Raw genomic sequence first — 24,686 nt, 5'->3', positions numbered from 1 at the left:
CCAAGCCGGAGGAGTGCGGTTATGGTCAAGGGAATGTTTAAATGTGATTCGCTGGATGATCTCATTATTTTGAAAGGCACAATTGATCGACACAAGTATGCATCTATCACAGGAATCCATGTAGACACAGGAGTTTGTTTTCCAGTGGTGCGATGACATCTACCAGGAGGGCAATGCAACGTGTCACACAACACCACGATGAGTTTACCGTACATTCCTGGCCACCATACTTAACGAACTTAAAACTAATCGAAAATCTGTGATACCACCTTCATAGTGCTGTTGGTGCCATGGATCCTCAACCGAGAAACCTACATTTAGACTTACATCTGAACACCACCCACCTTCCGTTGTGTCGTGAAGGGTACTTTCTGTTCAAATGGTTCAAATGGCTCTTAGCACTATGGGACGTAACGTCTGGGGTCATCAGTCCCCTAGAACTTAGAACTACTTAAACCTAACTAACCTAAGGACAACACACACATCCATGCCAGAGGCAGGATTCGAACCTGCGACCGCAGCGGTCGCGCGGTTCAACACTGAAGCGCCTAGAACCGCATGGCCACACCGACCGGCTTATTTTCTGTACCAGCGTCACTTTCTCCGTTTTCCTTTTGCAGTTGCTTGTATTTCGCTGGAAGAACGATGGTTAGCAAGCCCCCGTGTGGTCTCGAATATCGTTTATTTTTCCTTTATGGTAATTTCCGCGAGATATCCTAGTGCAGGGACCGCGACCCTGCAATTACCATAGTTCCACGTTCCTGTTCTTACCTTTCAGGACCTCACTGACCTTCTTTCTGCTCGTCTCGCAGCCGTTGAAACTGAAAAATGTGGTTATTCAGGTTTTTACAGCTGGTGAGATAAATGCAAGTTTATATCGGTATACCCTCCCTTTTTAACCGTTATGCTGCCAAAGTGGTGCTGGTTACCTTGAAATTTTAGGGCAAGGTGATAACCCTAGGAGGTGAGAGACACTACCCGCAACCAGTTTCGTGTATAGTCCTTCTTGTGATTCTTTGCAGTTTGTGCTTGCCAGTCTGTTCCAGATCAGCTTCACTCACAGGATAATAGTGTAACTTCCTCAGACTATAATCTTAATTTGATGTGTAATTGCAGGTTAACATCCGTATGCCGCATAGAAATGATGAACGTCACATGACGTATACTTACCTCGACATATTCGCAACAATGAAGAGGTGACATGTTCGGTAGATTTCCCGCTATTTTGTTGCTGTACATTCCATTCACAGTTCCTAACAATGTAGAAACCTTTCTTGATCGTAGGTTGGAAATCATTATAAACGACTGGTGTTAAAAGCAGTTATCCTACAACTGTCCTCTGAGCTAGTAGGTCAATTATTTAGTAACGAGAAATTCATTGACGTGTTTTCATTAATTTCAGATGGACGTCTGAGTCAATTTTCCTTTCTTCGGCAACAGTCTCCAATATATCTTAATTATCTCCGTTAGTGTGCTTGTAGAAGCATTGATTTTGTTACTTCTGTAAAAAGCTTTCCGAGTTCTTCAGTATCAGTTTTCATAACAATTTTCCTCCGCTACATCCAGTATGTTCACTGTATATATGACATTTCAGGTGGAATTTCAGTCATCAGATAGGTGCTATTTTAGAAAATGACGAAGACTTAGTGCCGTCCCTCGCCAGGCGTGAATGTGGCAAATATAATTCAGTAAGTTGTTTTAGTTCGTAAATGATGTCAGTCCTGTTTCTTAGATCGTGTGGCACATACGACACCCGAACTGTATTAAAGACAGTGTAAGCGACTTTCGAATACAAAAGACTTTCATGGCCTGTAAGATTGATGGTAGGATCTTTTCCCAATTTCCGCAGATTCCTAACCTTGGAAGAGTTCGGTTCCTGTTTTTCTCCTGTCAGTGTGTTAACTCGCGGAATCTGGACACTGCCTTTATGGTGTTATGATCAGATAAACCGTTCTATAACTGTACCTGATAACATCTGGCTTCATATCTCTTATGATATTTTTGGAGTTTACGCTAGCAGAGCATTAGTGGGGAATCATTTCATGGCTCCGATGGTCAGATGGACCACCCTACAAAGGGGAACACCTAGTTTCTGGGATGTATATTACGATTCGTTGCGTGTAAGTTGGTTCCACAGAGGTATAAGGTCTTGATCTGCCCCTGATTTCAGTATGCAGTGTTACCATAGTTAGTATAAAAACATTAAAAAATTTGAACGATATGATTAGTCCGCGTTTAATTGGACTCAAATGTAACCAATGGACCGCGTGGTGTGAGCCGCCTTACCACGGTTCGCGCGGCTACCCCATCGGAAGTTCGAGATCTCCCTCGGGCATGGGTGTGTGTATTTTCATTCGAGTAAGTTAGTTTAAGGTTGATTCAGTAGTGTGTGAGCCTACGGTTTGTTTCCATAGAAACTTACCACAAATTTCGAAATTTTTCTATCCTATGACCCACGAATGGGCCGCTAGAACACTTTGCTACCGTCGACATCTAATGCACCAAAATGGCGCTAAATGAGTAGCTCGAACAGTGAGTGTACTTTACAAACAATATCACCCGTTTTCAATAGCCTGAACGTTTCAGTCCGCCTCCCTGACACGCTTAAAGGAGTGATGCAGCAAACTGCTAAGCCATGTCAAGATTTATAAGATGAACAGTGATATTTTGAAATACCTTGTAGCTGACTGAAAAAACCTGTGTAATTTTGCATCTGAATACACTGAAGACCTCTATGAGGGGTAGCAGTTATAAGACGACGTGATAGAAAAAGAAACTGGAGTAGGCAGTGAAGGGATAGGCGATCAAGTATTAGATTTTAAAAGAACTTCACAAGCCCTAAGGAGAAATAAGGCAGAAGGAATAGCTAACATTTCATTGGAATTTACAAAATCGTAGCGGTAGGAGGCAACAAACCCACCATTTCCGGTGAGGTGCAGAGTGTACGAGACTTGGGACGAACCATCAGACTTCCGGAAAAACATCATCCACTCAATTCTGAAGAGTGCAACAGCCAAAAAGTGCAAGAATTATCTCACAATAAGTATAAAAATTCACAGATTCAAGTTACTGACAAGAATAATATACAGAAGCATGGAAAGAAAATTGGATCTCTTAGATGACGATAACTTTGTTTTTAGGAAAGGTGACGGCACGAGAGTGGTAGTTATGACGTTGATGTTCATAATGGAAATAAAGCTAAAGAAATATCAAGAAACGTTCATAGGATGTGTTTACCTGGAAAAATAGTTCGACAGTGCCAAATATTGCAAAGGTTCGAAACTCTGAGAAAAATAGGAATCAGCTGTGGGAACGACGGGTACTATACAGTTGTACAAGAGCCAAGAGGTAAGAATAAAAATGAAAGAACAAACGATGTGCTGGGATTAAAAGGGAGTGAGACAGGGATGTAGTCTTTCACAAGTATTTTTCAATCTACTGGTATAAACGGAAGAAGATTTGAAGATAAAGAAAGTTTCAAGAGTGGGATTGAAATTCAACATGAAAGGAGATGAGTGATAAGACTCGCCGATGACCTTCCTATTCTTAGTGTGAGTGAAGAAATATGGATTGAGGTAAAACGATGAAAGACGAAAGTAATGAGAAGAAGCAGAAATAAGAACAATGGTAAAATAATCATCAGGATTGGTGAAGTTAAGAAATTCTGTTCCCAAGGCCGATGGTCGGACCTAGGAGGATATAAAAAGTAGAATTGGACAGATAACAAGGGCATTCCTGGCGAGGAGAAGTCTTCTGGTATCAAATATTGGCCTCATATTGTGAAAGACTGTTCTGAAAATGTGCGTTTGGAGTACAGGATTGTATGGTAGGGGAGCATGGGCCGTGGGAAAACCGGAACACAAGAGAACCGAAAATTTGAGATACGGTGCTTCAGAAGAATGTTAAAAATTGGATGAATTTTTAAGGTAAGAAATAAGGAGATCCTCTATAGAATAAGCGAAGAACTAAAGGTAAGGAAAATACTGACAGAGAGAAAAAGGACACAATGATAGGGCATTTGTAAGACATCAGAGAATAGCTGTCATTATTAGAGTACGCTGTAGAGGGTAAAAACTGTAGAGAGATACAGAGATTGGAATATATGCAGTATATAACTGAGGACATAGGTTGCAAGTGCTACTCTGAGATGCAGAGTTTGGCGCAGGAGAGGGGTTCGTGGCGTGTGGCGTCAAAGCATCAGAAGACTGATGACTCAAAAAAGTGCGAGGAAGGTTCGTGGAACACTTCCTCCAACGAATAAGAGTGTAGAATACATTATAAAGTTTAATGTACGGAAGTAGTGTGACATTTCTTATTAACGAAGCCAGAAAACTTTTATTTTGAATACATTTGCAGTAATTGGGGCCATAATCCATCCTGAAGTCAGTGCCAGCTCGTAGCCAAAAGCGGATCATTTTTGCTTGTGTTGCAATATACTTTCACTCATGACAATTTTCGATATTAATAATTTACCACTTTCTTGACACTGCTATTATATATTTCAGTGATCGGTAGGAAGATCCAACTTAAGAGTTGAATATAGTTACGCTTTGGAGTTAGGTACTGAATGAGACTTCCAAATTACACACTTCCTCACTTACTGATGTTGCCTAGCTACACTACTGACCACTAAAATTGCTACACCACGAAAATGACGCAAAATTTAACCGACTGGAAGAAGATGCTGTGATGTGCATATGATTAGCTTCTCAGAGCTTTCACACAAGGTTGGCGCCGGTCGCGACACCTACAACGTGCTCACATTAGGAAAGTTTCCAACCGATTTTTCATACACAAACACCAGCTGACCGGCGTTGCCTGGTGAAACGTTGTTGTGTTGCCTAGTGTAAGGAGGAGAACTGCGTACCATCACGTTTCCGACTTTCGTAAAGGTCGGATTGTAGCCTATCGTTATTGCTGTATATCGTATGGCAACATTGCTGCTCGCGTTGGTTCAAATGGCTCTGAGCACTATGGGACTTAACATCTGTGGTCATCAGTCCCCTAGAACTCAGAACTACTTAAAACTAACTAACCTAAGGACATCACACGCATCTATGCCCGAGGCAGGATTCGAACCTGCGACCGTAGCAGTCGCGAGGTTCCGGACTGAGCGCCTAGAACCGCTAGACCTCCGCGGCCGGCTGCTCGCGTTGGTCGAGATCCAATGACTGTTAGCAGAATGTGGAATCGGTGGGTTCAGGAGGGTAATACGGAACGGGTGGATCCCGACGGCCTCGTATCACTAGCAGTCGAGATGACAGGCATCTTATCCGCATGGCTGTAACGGATGGTGCAGCCACGTCTCGATCCATGAGTCAACAGATGGGGACGTTTGCAAGGAAACAACCATCTGCACGAACAGTTCGACGACGTTAGCAGCAGCATGGACTATCAGCTCGGAGACCAAGGCTGCGGTTACCCTTGAAGCGGCATCACAGACAGGAGCGCCTGCGATGGTGTACCCAAGGACGAACCTGTGTGCACGAAGGGCAAAACGTCACACTTTCGGATTAATCCAGGTTCTGTTTACAGCATCATGATGGTCGCATCCGAGTTTGGCGACATCGCGGTGAACGCACATTGGAAGTGTGTATTCGTCATCGCCATACTGGCGTATCACCCGGTATGGTGTGCCAATGGTTACACGTCTCGGTCACCTCTTGTTCGCATTGACGGCACTTTTAACGGTGGACGTTACATTTCAGATGTGTTATAACCCATGGCTCTATCCTTCATTCGATCCCTGCGAAACCCTACGTTTCATCAGGATAATACACGATAGCATGCTGCATGTCCTGTTTCTGGATACAGAAAATGTTCGACTGCTTCTCTGGCCAGCACATTCTCGAGATATCTCACCAATTGGAAACGTCGGGTCAATGTTGGCCGAGCAACTGGCTCATCATAATACGCCAGCCCCTACTCTTGATGAACTGTGGTATCGTGTTGAAGCTGCTACCTATACACACCATCCCAGCTCTGTTTGACTCAATGCCCAGGTGTATCAAGGCCAGAGGTGGTTGTTCTGGGTACTGATTTCTCAGGATCTACGCACCCAAATTCCGTGAATATGTAATCACATGTCAGTTTTAGTATAATATATTTGTCCAATGAATACCCGTTTATCATGTGCATTTCTTCTTGGTGTAGCAATTTTAATGGCCAGTATTGTATGTAGAGGCAACTTGAAGCGAATAGCAATTTCTCGTAAGTCAGTGTGGGGTCCCGATGACGTCAGCACCTGGGAAGTGGAGGCGGGTAATTACTGCGAATAATGGCGGTGGCCACGTCTGCTGCACGGCTGGTCGGTCTGCCCCCTGCCGTCAGCAGTGCGCCGGACACAGCTTGCAGACCCATCAGAGCGGAAGGATTTAATTAACATCGAGGAAGACCCGCCAGGTGAGGAGCGGCAGCGGGAAGGAATGGTCCGGCCGGACGTGGCTGCCTGACGTTGGGAGGGGGGGGGGGGGGGCGGTCGGCAAGAGGGGGATCCACTCTGTTCCGGATACTAAATTCGCCCGACGATTGCCCATGGACCTGTCCGGAAAGCAAGGGTTAGCGTCTGTGGGAAGGAGCAGGTCAACGGACCCTTTTTCCAACTGTTAACGTCGAGATGCATCCAGGTGAAATGGTCGGGCATCCATCCACTTTCGATGTTTCCCCCTATCGTGCTTCTCGTCCGTGGAGTTAGAGGAAGTTGCACTCTACTTACGAAATCCAATTTGAACCCATTCCCCATAATTTGCCCACACCTTAAGTCAGTGCTTTGGGATTGGTAGTCTGGAGGTCAGATGAGTAATGAAGGACACATCTTGCTATTTCTGTTCTATAATTGCCCAATGCCTTTCCTTTCGTGTGAGAGTACAACGGCATTAGTTATTTTGAAACCATCCTCCCACAAAAATTTGACACTTTGTCCACGGTACGGCCCAAATTTGAACTGTGCCTCCAGTCCTGATCTTAATGCATCGGGGAAGGTAGCAGAACTCTGTAAGTTACCTGATGTTGGTCTTTCATCAGGAAAAGTTAAATGCAATGGTTTCATACTATACTACTTACTATTCTTCTTATTCTCCTTCTCTTCAGGTGTAGGTGATATTGTCTGTTACAGTACCCATCGTCGCGAGATTCCCTCTCTATCTCTTCTTCCTTGGCAGTTAGGATTTTTAGCCTTTGAGGGTAGTCTGTCACTCTCCATTCTTTCTAGGTCTTCGTTCCATTTTCTCTTATTATCTAGAATTTTATCATTTAGACTAAAAAATTTTAATTCTGCTCTGACATCTCGATTCCTTGATCTGTCTTCTACTGTAGAATCCTTAACTCCTCTAAAGAATTTGGCTTCCTGTGCCTGAAAACGGCTTGCTATGTTTCCTAGTTTTGTTTTTAAGGTTTCTGTTAACTGTTCACCATACCTCAGTTTCTGTATTTTCGCTGTAGCCGATTGACACTTGACACCCTAGGTAAAGAAAATGGTTTACATGCACTAAAAGCTTGTGACCTATCGCTATTTTGGTTCTATTATGTTCTTTCCCCATGAAGCTCATTGTCTTGTTTTTTATGTTTAGACGTCCATATCAAATTTCGCTCTGTGGTTCCAGGAAGTAAATTCCTTTCTGGAGGGCCTCTTCTTTATCTACTAAGATACATGCAACGTCAGCATATTGTAAACAATTTAAATGTGTCCTCCAGTCTAGGGATGAAATTTATCGATATTCTGTTTTCTATGTATTATTACTGCAGGGCGTAAATGTTAAACAAAGTATGGGAATCATGGCAGCTTGTCGTACTCATTTGTTTGTTGGTATCTCATTAGTTATTTTTTCCTTGAGATCTGGAGTGACAGTCGCGTTCTGATACTAGCTTCTCATCGTTTTTGTTATATGTTTCGGATATCAGCGATTCACGATTGTATTCCGAAGTTTACGCCTACGACACAGTCTCAATCATTTTTTTAAATTTATAAAAGCAATGTGGTTTTCTTTTTATATTCTCTGCGTTTTTATATTATCTATTGTACAGAAAAAACTGCGTCTACCGTAGAGTGTTCTTTACTGAAATTCATTTTTTCGTCACGCAGTACTACCACATTGTGTTATTAAGTCTTGTGTTTAAAACTTTAGCATACAGGGTATATCTCGTATGCTTATTCCTCTTACTTACTGTAGAGACTTTTGTCTCTTTTTTAAAAATCACTATCACTCTAGCAATTTTCCAGTCTTTGGGGATGCTTTTGCTCTTTCAACATTCATTCGGGAGATGTGGCAGTGGTAGGTGTGGCACCATTCCTTCATATTTTAGCAATTCAGCATTAATGCAACCTCTTCCAGCTACTTTTCTGTTGTTAAGTGATGTTCAGGCAGGTTTTAATTCATCAGATTGTATTTCGTCTAACCCCTTGTCATTTACTGTTTCAGTTTCAGTTTCTTGTGCTGAATCATCATACCATAATCATTTATATTTAAATACCCACTGCTCTTCTTAAAAAATATTAATTTCTATCTTCTCATTTTCTATTGAATTTAAAATTTTTAAAACCTTGAAGGCTATTTACTGTCTCCCGTGAACACCATTCTCGATATTAGAAATAATTTTACTCCTTCGTCCTTGGTATGCTTTTCTTACCACATATTTAGCTATGTATTTCTTCTCTGTTTATAAGACTGCATCTCTTCAGCTGCGGTGTGGCTTAAGTGTTTTAAATAAGCATCCTGATTCTCTTTAATAGCTTTTCTTATATCCTCATTTCAATTTTTCAGGCCCTTTCTTTTCCTTGTTGTTTTATTTCTACCAAGAGATTCTCCTGCTACTCTATATATCACATTCTTTGCATTTTGCCATTCCTCTGCTGTATTATCGTTAGTCTGCAAGTTTGCTAGCTCTTTATTTAACGTACTTTGGTAAAGATGTTTGACGCTTCCCTCTTCAAGTACAGATACTTTACAAACAATTTGATCTAGTTGTTTACTTATTTGCTTTGTCATTTTCTTCTATTTCGCAAAAAAATTTCAAGTTTGGAGATTACTACAAAACTCTCTGTTCCTATATCTTGTCCTCTATAAACTCTCTCGTAGCCTGTACTTGACCCGATAGTGAGTTATTGCTCTAAGTCTTGTATTGTCCCTATTGTGTATAGCTCTTTTCATAAAAAGCGAAAATGTTATTTTTAGGCTATCGTAAGTGGATAAATCTCTTAGTATTTTTCCACTTTTATTACATACCGGTTCTTCAAAAGGCCCTATTATATTCATTACTTTGATATTTCCTCTTCTTGCATTGAAATCCCTAATCATAATAATCTGATTAGTAGGACTTTGTTTATTCAGAGTCTTCTGTAGTTATTCATATGATGTTCTGAACTCATCCTTTCTTCCTTCTTCTGGTATATGATTATGCTGATGGCCTTGACTCTTCTCGGTTTCAGTCTGATGTGAGTATTCTTTCGCTTATGGATGTGCAATCTTTGATCTCTTTTTCCCGTTTCTTATGCAGCAGTAATGGTTCACCTTTGTTTGCTCTTTCATTTTGTTCGACACCACAATAGACCATAATGTAATCGCCTACGTAGTTACTACCTCTCATTTTCGTTCTATTTTACACCGGCCATGTAGCCGAGAGCGCTAATGCGTCGCTTTCTGGGCTCGGGTAGTCGCGCCGGCCCCGTATGGAATCCGCCCGCCAGATTAACGCCGAGGGCTGGTGTGCCGGGCAGCTTCGATTTGGTTTTTAGGCGGTTTCCCACATCCCTCTAGGTGCATACCGGGCTGTGTAGTGTAACGACGTAAGTTTCGTATAAATGATTTTCTTTTGACATATGACCATGTGCAGACTTCGTCACCAACGTCAGTTACAAAACACTTCAGAATTATTTAAATTCTTTTTATAAGTGGTCGCTGAATGGTTCTTGAACGAAACTGTAATTAAAACATCATTTGCGTCGTATGCGCAGAATTGCGTTACTCAGTCCAATTGGTTTGCGCAAACTTTTTTCAATTTTGATGTAATTTGTTTTTTCTCAGACATTATATTAACGCAAGAATCTGCTTTAATAAACATTAAAACCACGCTGAATAAACTGTTAAGACTCAAACTCGCGATGAACGTTGTCAAAATTAATAATATTGTCAAATAAATCAATAATTCTTCATAAATAAATTCTCAGAACACGTATTTAATCTTTTGTAGTATACACTAGTTTATTCTCTTCCTATATACTACATACAGACTTCAACCTGAGCCTTGACAAGATAGGACTGAATATTTACAACATGATTAAACTTTCTATGACGTCATTGTTGTAGAAACATTACAAATTCTTATTTTTTCAGGTTTTTAGAAGCACGACGCAACAACTCGGTTTCAGGAGCTTCTGTTGCTGTTTGGCTGTCGACCCGCGACGTATAATGGCCAGCAATTTTCTCTCTGGTCCGGCAGCGAAGATGCTGTCTCCGTTCGTTGCGCCGCCCTCTCCGTACATGAAACATAAAAATAAATACAAAACTTTAGATAATTCACAACAATTATGAATATTACAAAATACCTAAACAAAACACTAAATTAAACTTACATTCACCTGCAAACTGGGCTGACACTGGTGGATGGGTGACGCTTCAATTTCACGTCCCACTACAGCTAGTCCCCATGTTCCGCCTCAGTTACACGAATCACAGACATTTGAAACACATACGCACTTTTCCATTATTTCCATTGGACGCAGACAAGTGAGGTACACTGATTTGCTTCCCGGGGGGGGGGGGGGGGGGGGGGGTAGGGGGTGGCGGCAGGAAGGGCATCAGGTCACCCCTTCACATTAACATGCCAAATCCGATTTTACCACGCCAACCCCGCGCAAAATGCGGGACAACACCAATGTGGAAAATTCCTCGACCTTCCAGGTCGCTAGTTGAATATATCCGTTAATTAATTTTCTTTTGTCCTTTTTCATAGTTTTGTCACTAACCTTTGAGACCATCCTGTTTCCACAGCTCCTTAGGGGGCTAGGAGTAGAATGTGTTTTCAGAGAGCTGGTTACTAGGCATCTGCCCAACCCACTTTACAGGAGGATTAGGATTTTCTTTCGGGGTTATATCCCTTAGTCGACATATTCTGGTTATTTAAAGGCACCGGAGCACTCGTATTTCAACCTCTCCAGCTGAAAATATACGTCGTGCAATGAGAAGAAGTCGCGTGAATCATGTCTTCTTTGATTTGAAAAAACGTAGGTTTGTGTTAAAAAACATACTTCCGAGCATTTTTTAATGGTTTGTATTAACCAATTACACTAGCCCCTCTCCTCACGTTCGGTCTGCGGAATCGATTCGTCAGTATTTGATGTGATTTACGAATTATATCCAGCGGTAATGTTAGGTGACTCAGTATAGCCGTTCATAATTCCGAAGCTCTTGGTTACGGGTGGGATATGGGTGACCAAATCGTTCACTCGAAATGTCCGGAGTATTCATCAAACAAATCGCTAAAAATTATGGACTGTCATTGTGCACTGTCATAAAAAAAATCCGCACTTGCTTCGAGACATGTAATCCATGAATGGCTGCAAGTAGCTGAACACTACTATCTCCAGTCAACGACCGGTTCACTTGAACGCAGTCTGTTCAATGCAAACACTACCGACGTCACTACGGAGCTTGAATAGTGCACTGTTGCCGACTTTGGTCCTTGGTTTCATGGGGTCTGAACCACACCCCGACCCCACCATCAACTCGTACGCACAGAAAGCTGGACTATTCTGACGAGGCAACGGTTTTCCAGTCGTACAGGGCCCAACCGACATGGTCACAAGCACAGGAGAGGCACTGTATGCGACGTCGTACCGTTACGAAAGACACTCGCGTCGGTCATCTTATGCCATAGCCCAATAACGCCAAATTTTGCCGTATTTCCCTAGCGGATACATTCGTCGTACGTCCCACATTAATTTCTGCGGTTACTTCACGCAGTGTTGCTTGGTCGGTAGGACTACCAGCTGTATGCAAACACCGTTGCTCACGGTCGTTAAGTGAAGTCCGTCGGCCACATCGTTGTCCGTAGAGAGGGATAATACCTGAAATTTCTTATCTATTCTCTATTGACACTGTGCATATGGAAATATTGAATTCTCTATCTGTTTTCGAAATGGAATGTCTGCAACATCCCTTCCACTTTCAAAACCTGTTAATTACATTCTTGTGGCTATCATGACGTCGGAAACCTTTTCACCTGAATCACATGAGTATAACCGACAGCTCCGTCAGAGCACTGCCCTTTTATACCCTTACGCGGTGACACTGCAGTCAGTGTATGTGCCCATCGCTGTCCCATGACGTTCCTCACGTCAGAGTATTTCCGGCATTTTTTCTTGAATAGTAAGAGGAAGAGAGGTGGTGAAAAAGATACCTGTTCAACAGGAATTGCACGCATACTGCGGATAAATTACAGAGCTTTCCAGAAATCTCAGATAGACTCAAGTCGGATAACACTGTAGCTGGTGATACATTTGAGAAACTCGATGGCTGCCTTATTGTTACCGAGAGTACTGACCCACATGCCAGCACGCACTCCACTCTCCACTACCCTTTCATTGATTGACCAGAAGCAAAACCCTATACCCTACGAGCATTCAGTCACCCGCACAAAGAAGATGCGCACTTGACATTTCACCATGCATACGAGAAAAGCTAAGGCTGACGGTCTCTACTGAGCTATAAATTTATTTATTAGGCTAACACGGCCATCAAGAGACTTATGGCATAATATGCGCTTCAAGTCGACAATACTTTCTTTGGTGTGAGACACTCGTTTACGTCACAATCCGGTGCTGAAATGGCCGTATATAGTCAATGAGCTGTCTGAAGAATGTAATTAGAGGTAAGCACAGTTAGTATTAATAACATAATAAATGCTAATAAATGCTTAATGCTCATGCATCGAAGCTGCTTACAAGAATAATATACAGAAGAATTGAAAAGAAAATTGAGAATGCGCTAGGTGACGATCAGTTTGGCTTTAGGAAAAGTAAAGGCACGAGAGAGGCAATTCTGACGTTACGGCTAATAACGGAAGCAAGGCTAAAGAAAAATCAAGACACGTTCGTAAGACCTGTCGATCTGGATAAAGCGTTCGACAATATAAAATGGTGCAAGCTGTTCAAGATTCTGAAAAAAGTAGTGGTAAGCTACAGGGAGAGACGGGTCATATACAATATGTACAACAACCAAGAGGGAATAATAAGAGTGGACGATCAAGAACGAAGTGCTCGTATCAAGAAGGGAGTAAGACATGGCTGTAGCCTTTCGCCCCTACTCTTCAATCTGTACATCGAGGAAGCAACGATGGAAATAAAAGAAAGGTTCTGGAGTGGAATTAAAATACAAGGTCAAAGGATATCAGTGATACGATTCGCTGATGACATTGCTATCCTGATTGAAAGAGAAGAAGAATTAAATGATCTCCTGAACGGAATGAACAGTCTAATGAGTACACAGTATGGTCTGAGAGTAAATCGGAGAAAGACGAAGGTAATGAGAAGTAGTAGAAATGAGAACAGCTAGAAACTTAACATCAGGATTGATGGTCACGAAGTCAATGAAGTTATGGAATTTTGCTACCTAGGCAGTAAAATAACCAATGACGGACGGAGCAAGGAGGACATCAAAAGCCGACTTGCTATGGCAAAAAAGGCATTTCTGGCCAAGAGAAGTCTACTATTATCAAATACCGGCCTTAATTTTAGGAAGAAATTTCTGAGGATGTATGTCTGGAGTACAGCATTGTATGGTAGTGAAACATGGACTGTGGGAAAACCGGCACAGAAGAGAATCGAAGCATTTGAGATGTGGTGCTATAGACGAATGTTGAAAATTAGGTGGACTGATAAGGTAAGGAATGAGGAGGTTCTACGCAGAATCGGAGAGGAAAGGAATATGTGGAAAATACTGATAAGAAGGGACAGGATGATAGGACATCGGCTAAGACGTGAGGGAATGACTTGCATGGTACTGGGAGCTGTAGAGGGCAAAAACTGTAGAGGAAGTCAGAGATTGGAATACGTGAAGCAAATAATTGAGGACGTAGGTTGCAAGTGCTACTCTGAGATGAAGAGGTTAGCACAGGAAAGGAACTCGTGGCGTGCCGCATCAAACCAGTCAGTAGACAAAAAAAAAAAAAAAAAAAAAAAAAAAAATTAATGAGCACTATATCCTCCTAGTTTTCCGCGTGCCAAATGGACATTAGAGCAACAACCTTTCCTAATTAAAGCTATAAAATACTTTATTCCAGTGTTTTTCTCTATACTACTTAATGGTTGAACCATAATTATTTTGAACAGCTCATTAAAATCTAATACGGTAATTAACGTTAACTACGAGTAGCAGTTAAGACTTTATACTGCGACGCGATATATGCGAAACTGATAAAACTGTGTACAGAGAGGTCTGAGTATTCTTATCTCGATTTACGTTGAGATGTGCGAATGGACACGTAAAGAAGTTTTACCAATTCATGAGAGAGTTGGTACCGAAACGAGTCTTACTTGCAGGATTGTTAATATTATTTATTTGTCGCTGACACACTACACCTGAGTGTGGCATCTTCAGATTGGATAATAGATAGTATTAGGCACCTCGGATACCGGGCGTCCAGAACATGCCAGCAAATAATAACTGCCTCGTCAAATTTTCAGGAAAATTACGCACTGCTCTTGTTGAGGTATGTGATGTACTGCAATTAATGCAAAACAGGATCAGGCTTATATATATATGTATCACCATGGATAACTGTCGGAGGTGTAGTAGCTCATATCTGGAATATGCACATAGTACTGGATACGGGAACGCACTGACGTGTGCGCCAAGCGTTCACAGCTCACAGCTGTCTGTATCTTCATCGGGACCGTAAAGTCCATTTTCTGCTGAAACAAATTCAGTGTCACGACATAGTTGCATAATGTACTGCAATGGATTGCTGTAGACATTCAGAGAATTTGTGTTTAATTACTTTAAATGCTCTGTAGCTGCGTGTCGAATCGGGTACTCCTTTTGATACGTTCAAGACGACCAGAAAGACCACGGAATCGAAAAATTTATTAACGGAATGTGTACAAACTACGTTCTGTTAATACGTAACAACGGTTTGCGACAACAAAAGAAGTAACTGATTCGGTAAGTGGATTTTTAAATAATAGAATCTAAACGTATCAGGGGTTCCACACACTCAAACTGCACACGTCCCACACTATTACAAAGCCTTCACCGGCTTGAACAGTTCCCTGCTAACATGGAGGGTGCATGGATTCATGAGGTTGTCTCCATACTCGTACATGTCCATCCGCTCGATACAATTTGAAACGAGATTATTTTGATCAGGCAACATCTTTCCTGTCATCAACAGTCCAATGTCGGTGTTGACGGGCACAGGCGAGGCGTAAAGGCTTGTGACGTGCGGTCATCAAGAGTACACTTGTGGGTCCTCGGCTGCGAAAGCCCATATCGATGATGCTTCGTCGAATGGTTCGCACGCTGACACTTGTTGATGGCCCAGCACTGAAATCTGCAACAGTTTGCGGAAGGGTTGCTCTTCTGTCACGTTGAACGATTTTCTTCAGTTGTCGTTTGTTACGTCCTTGCAGGATATTTTTCCGGCCGCAGTGATGTCGGAGATTTGATGTTTCAATGGGCTCTTCACTTTCACTGTACACTCGTGAAATATTAGTAAGGGCAAAATCCCTATTTCGTCGCTGCCTTGGAGATGCTGTGTCCCATAGCTCTTGCGGCGGTTGTAACATGACGTTTAAAATCACTTATACCTTGATAACCTGCCATTGTAGCAGCAGTAACAAATATAACAACTGCACCAGACACTTGTCTTATATAGGAGTTGCCAACCGCAGAGCCGTATTCTGCCTGTGTGCAAATCTCTGTATTTGAATACGCATGCCCATACCAGTTTCTTTGGCATTGTAATGTATAAGGAAACTTTCATGAGCTTGTCTGTATTACACGTCCATGTTTTCTGCATCTAGCATTGTTACCGTCCACGACAATAGTCACTATTGCTCTTCATTTTATTATTATGTTAAGATGTGGTAAATGAAAGTAGCCTGGCTTGTTTTGTCAAAACGGCACTACAAATTTTTCAGTATCTTTGGTGCTAAGGATTTTGCTTCATTTGGTGGTACACGTAGTATGGTAGAGGAAAGACGCGCTAAGAGAACAGCTGTGAGAGAGGAATTGGTAAGCTGATCCCAGCAGACTCTTCGATTGGGGTAAGCGAAGGTGGGGGTTGTGGGAGGTGTGGAACCCTTGGCAAGTGTTGTCGTACAGTATTGTGATGGATGATTATGGAAACGTAGATGAGACTATATGGTGTCACTTCTGTTCTTTCTGTAACACTAGCATGCAGCGGAGTTCGTCATCTTCTGAAGCGGCATGACCATTAGCGTCATGTACTTTTACTGTCTGAGTCACAAATCAATATCGCAGACTCTGGTGATCACACTCTTTGCGTTGTTATCTTATCTCATGATCAGCTAACTGGTAGTCATGAAAGTAACGGCTTTTCAGTTGGGTATCAATACATAGCGTACCACCCTTCTTTTGAGAGAACTTGACATCAACATTGGATGCAGGTGAATAACACAATTAAATAGAAACAGAAGAATGAAAATTTGTAATAATGCAATAATTAATCACAGTACTAAGTTATAAAGTGATGTGCAATAGTTCTGTTTTCCTGACGAAGCTATATTCTCTTTCACACCTAATCCACATCAGCTTACTGGCCATCAACACACCGAGGCTGCTAGTAAGTTTTAGCAAACAGTAATGTATACATGGGACAGCAATAATGTTATGATCATAGAAAGCCAACAAGAAAAAAAGAGAAAAGTCATCTAAAACGACTATGCAAAAAGTTGAACAGCTAAAAATTAAAAATCATTAGAAAGTAATTATGGTTCTCTTGAAGATTCAGTTGCTGCTCTGTGTCCCTTCTTAGATGTTTGCCACTGTGATAAAAAAAATGTGAGCGACGAAATGCATTTAATCTCGGGGAAATACAGTGACATCATCCATAACAGCCTCGTACATCACAGTACATGGAGTACTGCATGTAATCATATTCATATTCGTCTTTTCAAAGAAAATTCCGCACTGGCTGTATGAATGATTTTTATTAAATCTGCGACCGGTTTCGCACCACTTAGGGGTGCATCCTCAGGCAACCTGTACCAAAAATAATATAATAAGAGCTCATATAAACTATTCGATCCCTCAATTCTGAGGTGTTAACTAAGCTTTAAAATAGCTAGTTTCTTGAATGAAACAAAAAATAATATAATAAGAGCTCATATAAACTATTCGATCCCTCAATTCTGAGGTGTTAACTAAGCTTTAAAATAGCCAGTTTTTTGAATGAAACAAAAAGTACTCACATACGTTATTTAGAACATAATAATGCTAAACATTGCCCTGTAGCCACTCACCATCACTGACGTCCAATATACTGTCATCTGGCGAAAGCCGTAGCTAAAATTTAGAAACATTTTTTAAAAAAATAATTTAAATGATGGGAGTGGCAATGACCTAGAAGATAAAAATGAAATACGATTCTGATAAAACTCCCGTAAGCACGAACGACGAAGAGCAGAACATTAGCATGAACCAACAGCGGAATAAGGGCCATGTAAACATATCAGAACTTACCGTGCAAGCTGAGAGGAGCGACGCTGCAGCGGACATGGCCTGACTGACTGGGCGAAACTAGGAAAGCGCTCACGCAGTGGGGCGAGAATATACCTATTCAGTATCAACTTTACTTTCCGCTTTCAAACTTATACATCCGTTTAGTACTTCTAAACAAGAAGACCGTCGAAGCAACTGAGTCGAAAAAGATATGATTGTGGAAAGGATTGACTCAGCGTATATGAAAGTCAGTTAACCTTGAATGTAATTAAAAACAAGAGCGGTAAAATGAAGGGCTGTGATGCGAATTCAACTGGTAAATGTAAAGAAGAGAGCGGATAGATGGAAAAAAAAGAAAAAAGAAATAGGACTCGACAGGGAAGAGAGGGGGGATGCAATATTAGAAACAGAATTTGAAGGAGCGTTTGACGGCCTTAGATCCTGTAACGCAGACGGGATGGATAAATTCTATCGGAATTTCTATAATAATTGGGGAAAATGGTAACAAAACGACTATTTATATTGGTTTGTATAATGTATGATGCTCGCGAGATACCATCAGACTTTCAGAAAAACATCATCCACACTATCAGATGATAGCTCGAGGGGACAAATGTTATAATTTTAGCAACTCATGTATCAAAGATGCTAACAATAATATACAGAAAAATGGAAAAGAAACTAGAGGATGCATTAGAAAACGATCAGTTTGGCTGTACGAAAAATAAAAAGATGTAACGTGGGGTTGATAATGGAAGCAACAATGAAAAAACTGTAGACACATTCACAGGATTTGACGACCTGGAAAAAGTATTAGACAATGTAAAATGCTGGAAGATGTTCAAAATCTGGGAAAAATATGAATAAGCTATAGTACATGGGGGGTAACATACACTACATACAAGAACAAAGAGAGAACATTAACAGTGGAAGTCCACGAACGAAATGCACAATTAAAAAGGGTGTAAAAAACGAGCAATCAAAGATGTTGGAAAGAAAAACTAAGATACAAAAAAGGTAACTGCGAAGACACCATGGGTAACAGAAGAAACACTAGAAACACTTCAGCTAATCGACAAATGACACAAATACAAAAACGTACAGGGAAATTCAGGAACACAGAAACACAAGTCACTGATAAAGCAAATAAACAGGACGTGCTGGCATGCTAGGACGAAATGGCTAGATGAATTATTGTCGGAAGAACTGCCTCAGCATACAGGAAAGTCAAAAGAACCTTCGGTGAAATAAAAGGGCAAAAACTGCGTAGGAAGACAGAGACTGTAATAACCCAGGAAATAATTGAGGAAGTCGGTTGCGAGTGCTCCTCAGGGATGAAGAGGTGGGCACAACAGAGGACTTCTTGGCGGGCCACATCAAAGCAGTCCGAAGACAGATGACAAACAAGAAATAAAACAAATATTAAAATATAATAAAATCTGAGCCAGCCTGGTAGTAAATGATTCGGCGTGACTCTGCCGTCACACTTTCGTAAGTGCCGCACTACTGTGCCTCCAGACCCCTCCACTGTAGATTCAAAATTGGTTCAAATGGCTCTGAGCACTATGGGACTTAACTGCTGAGGTCATCAGTCTCCTAGAACTTAGAACTATTTAAACCTAACTAACCTAAGAACAACACGCACATCCATGCCCGAGGCAGGATTCGAACCTGCGACCGTAGTGGTGTCGTGGTTCCAGACTGTAGCGCCTAGAACAGCTTGGCCACCCCGGCCGGCTGTAGCTTCACACTTAGGTCCACTGCAGGCAGTTCTGTATAACATTAAGAAAACAGTATCAGTCACATTTTATTTTCTTACGGGAGGAAATAAAAAGAAGTAGCATTTTATTTTCTTGTGGGACAAAATAACGAGTGACTGGTACAGACAACTGTTCTCAATTATCATTCATGTCATAAACAACCGCTGTTGCCCAGACGGGACAGTCCATCATGTGAGGTCAAGCTATGCGCTTTAAGCAGCTTAATGTGCTGTTGAGTGGTAGGACTGGACCAGACAACAGGGAAGATCATTCACAGTTGACAACACCAATGTTATTTTATTTAATGGAACATAAATACAAATTCTTCTTTTTCAAAACCCCCAACAACAAAAATTTCTCAAATTACTTAAGTCTCTCTTTTTATAAAAATTTACTGATGACAGGAAATTCCTTCTTTTTGTATTGTAAGTAGGCTGTTTAGGTTTTCTTATTGGTAACGCCACATAGCGCTCGGTATGAAAAAATCACTGGCTGTGCCATGTGCAGTTTGTGTTTAGTCTGCATTGTTGTCTGCCATTGTAGTGTTGGGCAGTGGCAGCTGGATGCTAACAGCGCGTAGCGTTGCGCAGTTGGAGGTGAGCCGCTAGCAGTGGTGGACGTGGGGAGAGAGATGGCGGAGTTTTGAAATTTGTAAGAATTGGTGTCATGAAGTGATATATATATTATGACTACTAAGGTAAATACATCGTTTGTTCTCTATTAAAATCTTTCATTTGCTAACTATACCTATCAGTAGTTAGTGCCTTCAGTAGTTTGAATCTTTTATTTAGCTGGCAGTAGTGGCGCTCGCTGTATTGGAGTAGCTTGAGTAACGAAGATTTTTGTGAGGTAAGTGATTTGTGAAACGTATAGGTTAATGCTAGTCAGGGCCATTCTTTCGTAGGGATTTTTGGAAGTCAGATTGCGTTGCGCTAAAAATATTGTGTGTCAGTTTAAGCACAGTCGTGTATAATTTTTCTAAGGGAACGTTTCATATGTCGACCCTTAGCCAAGGATACCTCACTGGAATCTTCTGATTTTTTTCTTGTAGTTTGTGTAATTAGTGTAGCTTTTGTTTATTGCTAGCGCGTAATCATAGAATTTCCTTTGTAGTTGCAGTCTTTCATTGTTGTACAGTAAAACAGTTGTGGCATGCATGTAGTTTTGCACAAAGTATTTCGCAGCTGCGCTTGCAATTAACTAGATATTATTTTCAGTGATATGTTAATGTGTTCTCTTATTTTTGCTTTTCAAATTGTGCTTGTTTTTTGTGTTGTCGTGTGAAATATTGTGACAATAATGGCGTGTGAAAAACGTAATACTAGGCTCCAAAGTAAACTGAGAAATGACAGTGAAGACGAAAGCCGTGAGTTAGCGCCACCATGTAATGAATTAACTAATGTTCAAAGTAGTAATTTGGTAATTGTGCATAGGGAAATGGAGCGGGTTGCAAATAATGGTGTAGGCAGTGAAACAAGTAGTGAAGAGGAAAGCGTTATCGATCGATCGGTCAGCAACAGTTCGCCTCAGGATTCCGAAATGACAGGACACAATATTGCAAATACTGTACATTCAGGTTTTGCGTCCTCACCGTTTTCTCAAATAAGTCACGACACATTTTCTGTTTTTCAAAATGCGAATATTGCCGGTTCAAATGCACTGCCGAAAAGCACTGAGGAACATGTTTCAGACACCAGTGCATTGTTATTACAATTAATGCAACAAATGGGACAAAAGCTTCAAAAGTTAGACACAATGGAACAAAATCAGAGACAAACACAGCAAAAGCTTCAAAAGTTAGACACAATGGAACATAATCTTCAAAAGTTAGACACAATGGAACAAAATCTTCGGAAGTTAGACACAATGGAACAAAATTAGAGACAAACACAGCAAAAGTTGGACACAATGGAACAAAATCAGAGACAAACACAGCAAAAGCTTCAAACGTTAGACACAGTGGAACATACGCTTGAACAAACACGTGAAGATTTAACTAATGAGTTACATAACATTGAATCGAAATGTCAATAAGTCTGTAATGACGTAAAAACACAAATTTGTGAGCATTTCCAACCTATTTTTTCGCGGCATGAAAATGCATTACAGAATCACTAAGCAGCCATAAAAGAACTGCAAACTATTGTTAGTGAAAATCACGACACCTTGCAAGCTAAAATGGACTCAGTTGCATCCACCGATTCGGTTACGCAACTTGCAAGAACTCAGGAACACTTAAAGATCACAGTAGATTCGATTTCAACACAAATGGACACTCTGAAATTTGGTTCAGAAAGACACACTGAGGAAATAAGTACACTATCCGAGAAAGTAGCCGAACTTTCAGATCAGTTCACTAACTTATCTACAAAGGTAGATGATGATCTGAATGATACAGAAGAGTGCGAACAAATTAGGAAATTCAAACAAAATCAGAATCAAATTAATACACAACACCAAAGAAAAATCCGGGAAGTGCAAGATCAGCTGACACAGGTAATACAAGAATTACGTATTTCAAAGGACAGTCGCGATCCAACACGGGAAGAGGGACTTATAAATACGGAAAAGCCATAAAAAAATAACACAGGGCATTTCGGAAATCATGAAAGAAATTGGCAAGGTACACCGAATTTTGAGATGGAACTGCCGACACGACGTAACAATGAACGATATGCTACCCGCCGACACGATGATTTTGACTATAAGCTGTTCATTACTACACGTAAATTCAAAACATTTAAGAATTCTGGCAACGACATTCATCCACAAGCGTGGCTCCATCAATTCTCTCATTGTTTTCCTCCCAACTGGTCACTAGAGCACAGATTAGAATTTATGTGTGGCTACTTAGAGAATGAACCAGCTGTAAGAATGCGATCGGTCATTCACGATTGCCACAGTGAAGGAGAATTTCACCATGCCTTCCTCTCAGCATATTGGTCCCAAGCCACACAAGACCGAGTAAAACATGGCATCATAATGATGAAAAACTTCGAACAATCTGAATTTTCAAGTCTTGTGAAATATTTTGAAGACATGTTACATAAGAATAAATATCTTTCAAACCCATACAGCCCCACAGAACTCATCCACATTTGCTTAATGAAATTGCCTGAACATTTATTATTATTTTGGCAGGACGTTGCAAAGACAACATTGAAGCTTTTCAGGGACTCTTACGAGTATTAGAAATTGACACAGATAGTCGCGGGATGCGAAAACAGGAAAATAATCACTACAGTTCACATGCGTCACAATTCCGTGACGACAGAAACAATAACTGGACACGACAAGTCTATTCTTATAACGAAAATCGTGACCAAAACAGACACCACCCGTATGACAACCACTGGCGGAGTAATAATAGTTACAGAGAAAGATCGCATTTCCGTAGTAATGACTATCACAGAGACAATCAGAGAAACAGACAATATAGAAACCAAAATAATTATTATCAAGGGAGACGGAATAACTTAAGACGCAACGGTCCAGCGCGCAGTTACGATTCAGGGAGAAATTCTCCACCACGTGACCGACAAGAAAGAAACTATGGAATCTACCGACATGACGAGACACGATATGATCGTAACGACAGACCTGAATTGCAGCAGAACTGGCGGGATTCAAACAGAGCAGGGCCCTCTCGACAAGGTGAATTTGTAGAAGTTAGGTCTCCAAATCCCATTAACGGCGGGCGCCAACAAAGAGACAGACAATGACTCACACCGCAGGCAGCCGCGTGCGCCGGCTAGCTCAGAGAAAAATAACACAGACGCTAACCTTGAGAAAAATTTTAGCATTCTTTACCGACGTATACGACATGATAATCCCTTTGAAGCTCGAGCTTTGCGTAGTAGGAAGAGTAAAGGTTACAAAAACCGTTTATTAAGAGATAATCTGCTTTTTGTCTTTGCCATAAAACATTTCACTTCACATTTCTAGTATGTTTTGTCACACTGAGAAACTGTTAACATGCAACAATGTTTTGAAGTTAACTATCCAGTCTAGAACCTAGGGAACATTTTTAAACAGAAATTAAGAATGCATTGTTATAGTGAACAGACGACACAGAGTTGTTATTTGTACATTCTTGCTTGTTAGTTGCACGATTACGTAACGACTATAAGGCTTACATACTTAGAACATTTACCAGTACTGCTAATGAGATTTTAATGCAACATTTTGGTTTACTTGAAAATAAATTCTGGATTTAAAGTACTTTCTGTGAGATACCAGATGACGCAGTGGTTAGTTTATGTGACAGCTACACGATTTTATCACGACGCTACTAATGAGTGACAATTTACAATGTTGCTTTTGCACTGTATCTGTTTTATATGTGCACAGTTTTTCTGAATTTTTCTGGATAGTAAAACATGTTTTAGTAGTAACATTTGTGGTATAGATACAATGAGACAGCCTTTTCTGTAGCACAACAATACGTACAGTACAGTACTTACTTCATCACGGCAATAAGCGTAATAACTAAGATATCTATACGCAAAGCATTTCAGTTTCGTTTATCATGAGGTAAGTACATTGACTTCTGTAGAACTTAGCTTTCGGAGGACGATAACTACGACACTTCCACAGAGATTATCTTACAACACGACGCACAGTTTAGCGCTAAAGTACGCGTATTTGAGTGACTAATTTTGTACTTAAAATATTTATTTTTAAAGATATTTGAAATACAATGATACAAAGGTTTTCTGAGTTACATTTCATTCCATTGCTGTAATCTGTAACATCTGAGGGTATAATTACATTATTCCTCAGGGGGGTACACGCTTACTTTGTGTACCATGTGTTTGGCAAGCACAAGGAGCCCTAGCTAATATGGTATTTGTTTATACAGCTTTACACATCGGTACCATATTTCTCTAACTCATAAATTACACAGCTATCTGATCATTTAACTGAGAGAGACAAACATTTACTTTACTACATCAGTGACAGATGTTTACGTAATTACACCATTGGATAACTTCACACTTAAGAAGTTGTATTTTGTCTGTACTTTGTGAACTGTTCATATTTTTTCAGAACCATTGTGATACTATGAGAGCTTTGAATGACATATTTGGTATGGGATCATGATTTTTAAAGTACGTTTTAGGTGGATGACACTTGTGACATGAGCAGAGAATTTTTTTTTAGGTTTTGAAATTATTGGAGGAAAGTACGATGATTTTGAGATTTGACTGAGGTGTTATTATGTTATTATTACGACGACGATGTGAATTAT

Source organism: Schistocerca gregaria, chromosome 1 (assembly GCF_023897955.1).
Source record: "Schistocerca gregaria isolate iqSchGreg1 chromosome 1, iqSchGreg1.2, whole genome shotgun sequence".
Classification (NCBI taxonomy): domain Eukaryota; kingdom Metazoa; phylum Arthropoda; class Insecta; order Orthoptera; family Acrididae; genus Schistocerca; species Schistocerca gregaria.
The sequence above is the reverse complement of the archived record's forward strand: the minus strand, read 5'-3'. Positions refer to the sequence as shown.